Source organism: Atractosteus spatula, chromosome 17 (genome assembly GCF_055471065.1).
Source record: "Atractosteus spatula isolate fAtrSpa1 chromosome 17, fAtrSpa1.hap1, whole genome shotgun sequence".
Taxonomy (NCBI): domain Eukaryota; kingdom Metazoa; phylum Chordata; class Actinopteri; order Semionotiformes; family Lepisosteidae; genus Atractosteus; species Atractosteus spatula.
The window spans coordinates 15,610,771-15,618,074 of record NC_142722.1 but is presented as its reverse complement, the minus strand read 5'-3'; positions in this window follow the sequence as shown (position 1 = coordinate 15,618,074).

Genomic DNA, 7,304 nt, shown 5'->3' with positions numbered 1-7,304 from the left:
TTGAGTCAGCCTGATGCTTGTCCAGCTCTTTCTTGAAAGTAACCAGGGTATCAGCTTAAACAACATCGGCTAGGTAGCATGTTTCATACCAAGATCCTTTGGGTACAAAAGGGCCTCATACCTCATGCACCACGTCCTGTCACAGTAGGTACCGTATCTATGCAAATGTGGTCTGGAGAGGCCTTTCCTTGAGGGGATTCAATCACAGTTTCTCGAGAAAGTCCAAGTTCCAAGCTATGTAGCACCTCCTCAGATATCGGCAAATTCTGATAGACCAAAAGCCCAGTCTCCTGTCACAGAATAAACGAATTACATTCAAATTAATTACACATTACGGCCTGTGGAAAAAGGTTACGCACAGGATGTGGGAGGGTTTGTCGGGGTCAAAGGATCACCACATTTGGAGCAAGCCAGAAGAAAGCACAGAAGGATTAAGCAATTCTCAAACTGCAAACATGCATAAAGTTGACCCATTGCAAGCTACTGTGTGCTGAAACACAAGGATCTTGATACAATGTTGTTTTTGTTTTGCCTTGTTAGAGAACTAACCTAAGTTTTCTCTGAATATAGATAATTACAGACATTTTCCACTGTTGGCCATGAGGGAAATCCGATCTCATTCACCTCCTGTTTAAGGATAGCACTGGTGGAAGTGGGTCCAGTTACCTGTTTGCTGGTGGCTGGAAAATTGGCAGCAGATCACTGTGAGGCTGGATATTAAAGGAGCAAACTGAAAATAAATCCCTTGACTGGTAGACTTTTGTGAGTCACAGCATGGCTTTCAGAGCTGAGCACCAATTAAATAATAGCTGGGGGCTCAGATTAAGGTTGGCTGTAAATATAGCATCCGATTCCACTGGAACTCTCTCTGTAACTCTGTTCCCCAGGTTAGCATCAAGACTGTAAGTCTAAAGCCACATAGAAAGTATCAGAGCCAACAACATAGCTTTGAGAGCAGCAGCCAAATTTCTCTTACCTTTTTAATTGTCAGATTCCAGTTCTAATATCTGAAGGGCGCTATTATGATGAAATAATTAATTAAAATATCTAAAACCTGAAGGACTGAACTATTCATAATTAAATAATTATAAATAGTGCAGTCAAGTACAATTTTCTGTAATGAAGATGTTCATTTTTAAGCAGTTTGTACTCAATTTTGAAAACATAACAAGAGCAGAACAAATGATAAACACATGGACTGTATAACAAAGAGAGCTCAGAGGAAACTCTCAAAGAGGGGGTAATCAAAGAAACTTGTAAACCAGGAAAGACATCTAGCCAGGCTGACAATCTTTACACTGGTTCCAGGCGATCTGGCTGAATTTCTTTCCCTAAGAGCTGATCATGATTTTGTTTAATAATCATGATTTTGTTTAATAATAGCATTGCAGCTTTATATTATTTTAGAAATGCTGTGTTCCTAAAGGCTCAAGGTTTCATGTTGTGAAAATCAGGCAGCCATTTCAGTCAAAAGAATGACTTTAATGATCACAGTCACCTGGTGGGGCCAAGCAAGCTACAGAAAGTTCATAAAATATACGTTAACAGCCAGAAATGACAACCATCCTATTGGTGTTAAATGTTCAATCACTACAGGCAGGAAAAAAAAGCATATATCCAATGGTTCATTACCATGCTTTTTATATTTTGTCTCACATATATGTGTTTTTGTGTCTTAGGCTGCAATTTTAAAGGATTTTTAGGAATGTCAGTTAATCTGTCTGAAGTTCAACAGTCAAGTACATTGCCTTTTGACCTTCAAGAAACCAGAGTAGTAGGTAGGTCCCACTGGGTATTGAGACCATTCCTAATTCTGACTGAAAACAACAGTTGGAAGTTCCAGCAGTCCCAATCCTTGAAGCAGCTCTCAAAGTCGTCAGAAGATATACATGCCTGCTTTCAAAGCCAAAGCCCCAAGACTTCTTAGAAAACCATGGGGGTGATTCTCATTTCATAGGCATTAGAAAGACCAAAACACCTTATTACTCTTCCCTTTGTCAACTGAATAATATTCAGCTACAGTATTTATTCCTATTGCACATAGATAAGCAGTATAGTCCCCTCCCTTCACTTTCATACATATTTGAAAACACACTAAGATGCAGCCCCATTCAAGATGACTCTGAAAAGAAATGGAATTGTGGGGATAAATCTGAGAATATGAGTCAATTTACATTTTCCATGAAAGACACCATAAGAAGGCATTTTCTTACCAAGGCTAGAGAGCGTTCCATGCTCTTAAAGATATTGGACCAATACAGTGTTTGAGTTAAAAGCGATCACTTAAATGTTAAAAGCAAAGTAACTACATACTCTAATTGATATTACTTTATAATCCCTTCAAAATGTTACTTCTACTGTATGTACCTTATTTCTGGTGTAATACTCCTATTACTGTAAATGTGTCCTGTGAGATTCATGCAAAGCATTCCAGTGTTTTTACATCAAAAAGCACAGCATAACATCTGCAAGTGAATAGTCATTTTAGATATCTTCAGTGAATACACAATTAGAAGGATCGTCATGGAGCTGAGCATTCCTCTACTTTTATCTAAAAAAAACAACACATGGCACGTTACCCCTAACCCGTTTTCTGTTTTCTTCAAAACTGTCGCTTACAATAACTATGTCACAATAGGTCAAAAGGTGAAGCAGCATCTGTCATCCAAAGAACAAAAGTGGAAAAAAAAGAGAAGAAGAAAAGAGTCACAGGGCTGCCAGTCAGGCCTCATATTGTTGACCCTGCAGTACGAGTACAGGAAGGTGCTGTTTGAATCGCAGTGGCACAGCACGGCAAAGAGGAAGTGCATCTACATCATCCATCATCCCAAAATAACCTCTTTGGACACAATCGCCCCTGATTCGTGTGCGCACTTCCGGACTCACAAGTGCCGAGAACTGAAAACACAACCAAGCAGTTCAGGGTACAGAACTTAAGGGGAAGGTTTGTCAGCGTCAGACATGCAAAGCGGTACAGTAGCTGCACCCCAAAAAAGTATGCTTTAGTTGACAGTAAAAACCCTCTAGCATTACAACAGTTTTGACAAAGCTTTTCATTCATGCTTTACAAGGAATGTTAAACTGAACAATTGATGCTTTGTGTGATTAGTCATGATACTTATGTTAATGAAGCTAAATTTCTTTGAAGTGCACAGATGAAGAACAAACACAATTCAATTCAAAATAATTAAAATCACAAAAGGAGAAAGGAGAAGCCAGCATGTTATAATAGAAACAATGATGTCAGAAAGAAAAGGCCCTAAGCAAGGAAACACTGTGGAACTGGGACACTGAGCTGGTCCAGTTGTCAATATTATCTCATGTCGTTAGGAGTGTAAATGACCCTTGTAGTAGCTCTTAATTGATCAGCCAATCTAGACAGGAATGCTCCGATGTTCAGACCCTGGGAGATAGATCACCCAGAACAGGATATCTAATTCTGCTATTGAAGCTGTTGAAAATGAACATACCCCCTGTCAGAAACGTATAACATTAAGAAAAACAAAATCATTTTAAAATGTAAGAAAAATGGAATAATGATGTGGTCAATTCTGAAATTTAAACTAAAGTTGACTTTTAACTAGAAGTTAATGCTTCTGAATATAAACCTCAAATTGTGAAATACAAGCCCCCCTACATTTAAAGCACACTATTCTATTACAAGTCTTATAAAAACACATTTTCAGATGCTCTTGACTTGTTAGATTACAGAGATCTCATTCGCATTTCAGTGTGTTTGCAGTGAAGACCACATCAGAAACACATTTTAGTCTTGTGCTAGTAGAAAAAAACATGGCACTTTTCTAGAATTTGCAATAGTATTTGAAAATACAGAATCAATTTCTTGAACAGTTATAACAGCACTGTTTCTTACAGTTTTTTTTTCATATTACACATGCAGCATAGATAGGAAACAGAATTTCCACTTCAAAAACTAGGGGTAAAAGTTTTTAAAAATAGCTATCAAGTTATTCAGAAAAATATAGAGCAAACCTTTCTCCACATTCACTATTTTGTAAATGTAGCCTTTTATCTCCATAAGGAAAATAGATTGAAATTCTTGAGCCTAATCGAACAAACCTGTCTTATCCATCTTTAGACCTTGTCTTTTCATTAATACTTAACTCATAAAAACACAAAGAATCAGTGTTTACCAGTGCTGAAGAGAATGACTTCACTGAGATTTGTTTTACAATTATGAACTCAACAGCTCCAGCTGACTTAGAATCAAGCAATTTAGCTCAGAAATGAAGACTGTCCTATTGCTAAATAGCATTTGAAATATTTCTGCAGTTCCATGCAAAAGGCACTGTTTCACAATAGAGCTGTCCACTACACAGCCCCACAGGCATAACACCTTACTGAAATTCTCTTTTTTTACACAAAAAAAATACAGAAAGAGACAGGAAAAAAGAAAACGCTAACAGGAAGAGAGCAGCTCTAGATTGAAGCCCCTGGCATTTTTATGGGAGACTTTGCAATAACACACCTCACAGAGAAACAAAACAATGCAAGCAAAGAACCTAGAGTTACAGGCTGTATAAGGCATTTGCATACATGTGTGAAAAGGAATAATAAAATTATTTTGTGCAGTGTCTTTAAAAGTAGTAATCTCAGAGCACTACAATACATAAAAGTAGGTACAGAAGATACAATAATCACAAAAAAGACTCTGAAGGGGAAGTTTTGTGGCTGAATGTAAAAAGCACCCAGTCTGGCTGAGTACCTGATTTCTTTCAGGATGGGGTCCAGAACCATTGACTGCGCAGACGAACAGTGGGAACCCATAGTCAGCCAGGACCCGCGGAGTGAGGACCACACAGAACAGAGCGAATGGACAGTGCTGGCTCGATTCTGAGGAGGCGTGTAGAGCAGGAGGATTTTAAATCCACTCAAAACCTGACAGGACACCAGTGCAAGGACCCCGAAACGGGAGTGATGTGATCAATTCCAAACAACACAATCAGGATTCTGGCTGCCAGATTCTGAATTCATACACAAGAGATACTTCAGATAGGAGTTACAATATTCAAAAACAAATCGGTTAGCATAGGGCATTGCCTGGCAGTATTTCTCAGATGGAAAAACCACAAAGGTTACAAGCTTTGATTTTATGTAACTGATGGGAGAATGTAATGTAACCTTAGTCTTAGGACAATCAAGATAAAGAACTTGACAACTTGACAACAGTTTCACTGTAATTGTCCATAGCCAGATTGAAAGTGTTTGTAAGGTTCATAGTGTGGTAGGGTGTCCCATGGCATGACTGTACTAACTAGTTTTCTTCCACTAGAGGTCGCCAGATGGGGTCTCAAAGACTTTTAGCAGTTTCACTTGATATGTAATACGTTTACAAATTGAATATAATTGAAGCAGCAGTAGTTAAGGGATGGTGGTAGCCAGGTAGCCACCCTCTCTAAAGACTTTTTTAATGTGAGAGAAGCCATTTTAGTTTTTTTGTGTGAAATCTTTTGTTGTACGTCAAGCCAGGAAGCACCTTGGAAATATAACTTCGCTGTCTTGGAGTATTTTCTGTACAGAGTCACACTACCAGAAGCAGAGTCTGGGACAGGCATGGGAAGAGCTGAGACTGTTGAACTGGGTAGTATAAAGGGAAATTGGCAGCAGGTCAGGAGACAGGGCACTTCATTTTTCCAAGTAATTTAAGCTTGAAAACAAATGTCTAGGATTAGGAACTTTAAGGAAAAATGACTTGAGTCTGTTAAAATTCACTCAAATGTTATGTCTCCACTAGCACTCAAACCAATCCAATGAACTCCATTCTTCTGTTTCGCTCACGCCTGAGGAACACAACCTTATGGCCACAACAAACCTTTCTGCTCCTACTTCCACAACCAAAAGCTCTTCTAGGTCCCTTTAAAACCTAGAAGACTTGAGCTGATCTCTACTGAAGGTGGAACAGTGTAACACTTTCTGTATTCCATTACCAATGGGACACTGGTAATGTTCAGATGAAGAGCTGTCTGTGGCATTAGTTCTTCTCTTCTGGATAAGTTTAGATATAAACTAAGTCTCAGTGCACTAAAAGAATATTGCTCTTACTGGAGAGAAGTTGGTTAACTTTGTTCTAAGCTGCTATTATTTGATAATCTCATTTATCTTGTTAAAGCATCATTCTTGTGCTTGATTGATTCCACTGTATTAGAAAGCACGATTCAAAGCAGACGACACTCTCTGTGTTAAGACTCCTTTCTATATGTTTGTATACATCTCTTCTTACTAAGTTTTCAGTTAACGTCTTATCATTCTGCTTCATCATCTCAGTATTTCATAACTGCCAGAGTCAAGTGATTTCTTTTGAATGGTTTTGAAGTCTTCAGTCATCTGTCTTCAGCTGTCTCTCTTGCCCCAGCTTTTAATAAGTTTAGCTTTTTTCAGTCATCATTACTCATGCCCTTCAGACATGGAATTAAACTAGTTGTAATTTTGTGGACATTGAGAACTCTTGAAAAGTGTCAGTACCTACAACTAAAAATGAATAATGTTCATTAATAAGCTTAATTCTGCAAGCACACTCTAGGCAACAGAATATGCAGAAGACTGGGCATAGATATTCTGGCATTTCTAGAGTTAATATCTGTGTCTTTTTTAGACAGAAGTAATTCTTTTAATCATATTTCTGTAGTTTGTCCTAGTGACTGTGGGGATGAAAACAAGGTGACATTTCAAAGAGAATAAGGTTTCTTCACAACAAGAGAGGAGGCTTTATGACAAAACCAGTGGTGTACTACCACTCATGTATTGAAGTTCAGGTAATGGAGGACACTTAACGTTCGCGTGCGAGCGCGTATGTTTTGTTTTTTTTCCACTTCCTGTATATAGGACACCCCCCCCCCCCATTGGTCCATCATTACGCCATTGCTGCAGTTGTGTGACGTCATTATCATCTCTACTCCCGGCCAATCAGAACCCAAGCTCTACAGTTTAAATACCTGAAGAAGGGTCGGCTCTATTAGCTCCAGCTCAATTCGGAATGCTTATTGTTCGACTTTTTATTTTTTTTTTTTGTCAGCTTCGGCTTTGTTTTTGCCGTTTAATTTTTGTTTATTTGTGCTTGTATTACCTTGCTCGTTGCTCCTTATTTGTTCTCATTGTACCCCATCTCTGGCTTGTGTGTTGTATATTCGCGCATTACCTGTTTTCCACTATCGTGCAAATTTGCTCACTCGTGTTTGTGTTTAATCCTAAATGTTACACCCCTTTACCCCTAGACACCTGGGCTCGTCCGGGATTTTAATTTCCGCTGTGTTAAGGGTTTTTGTCTGCAGCGTTTTTGGTGTTTG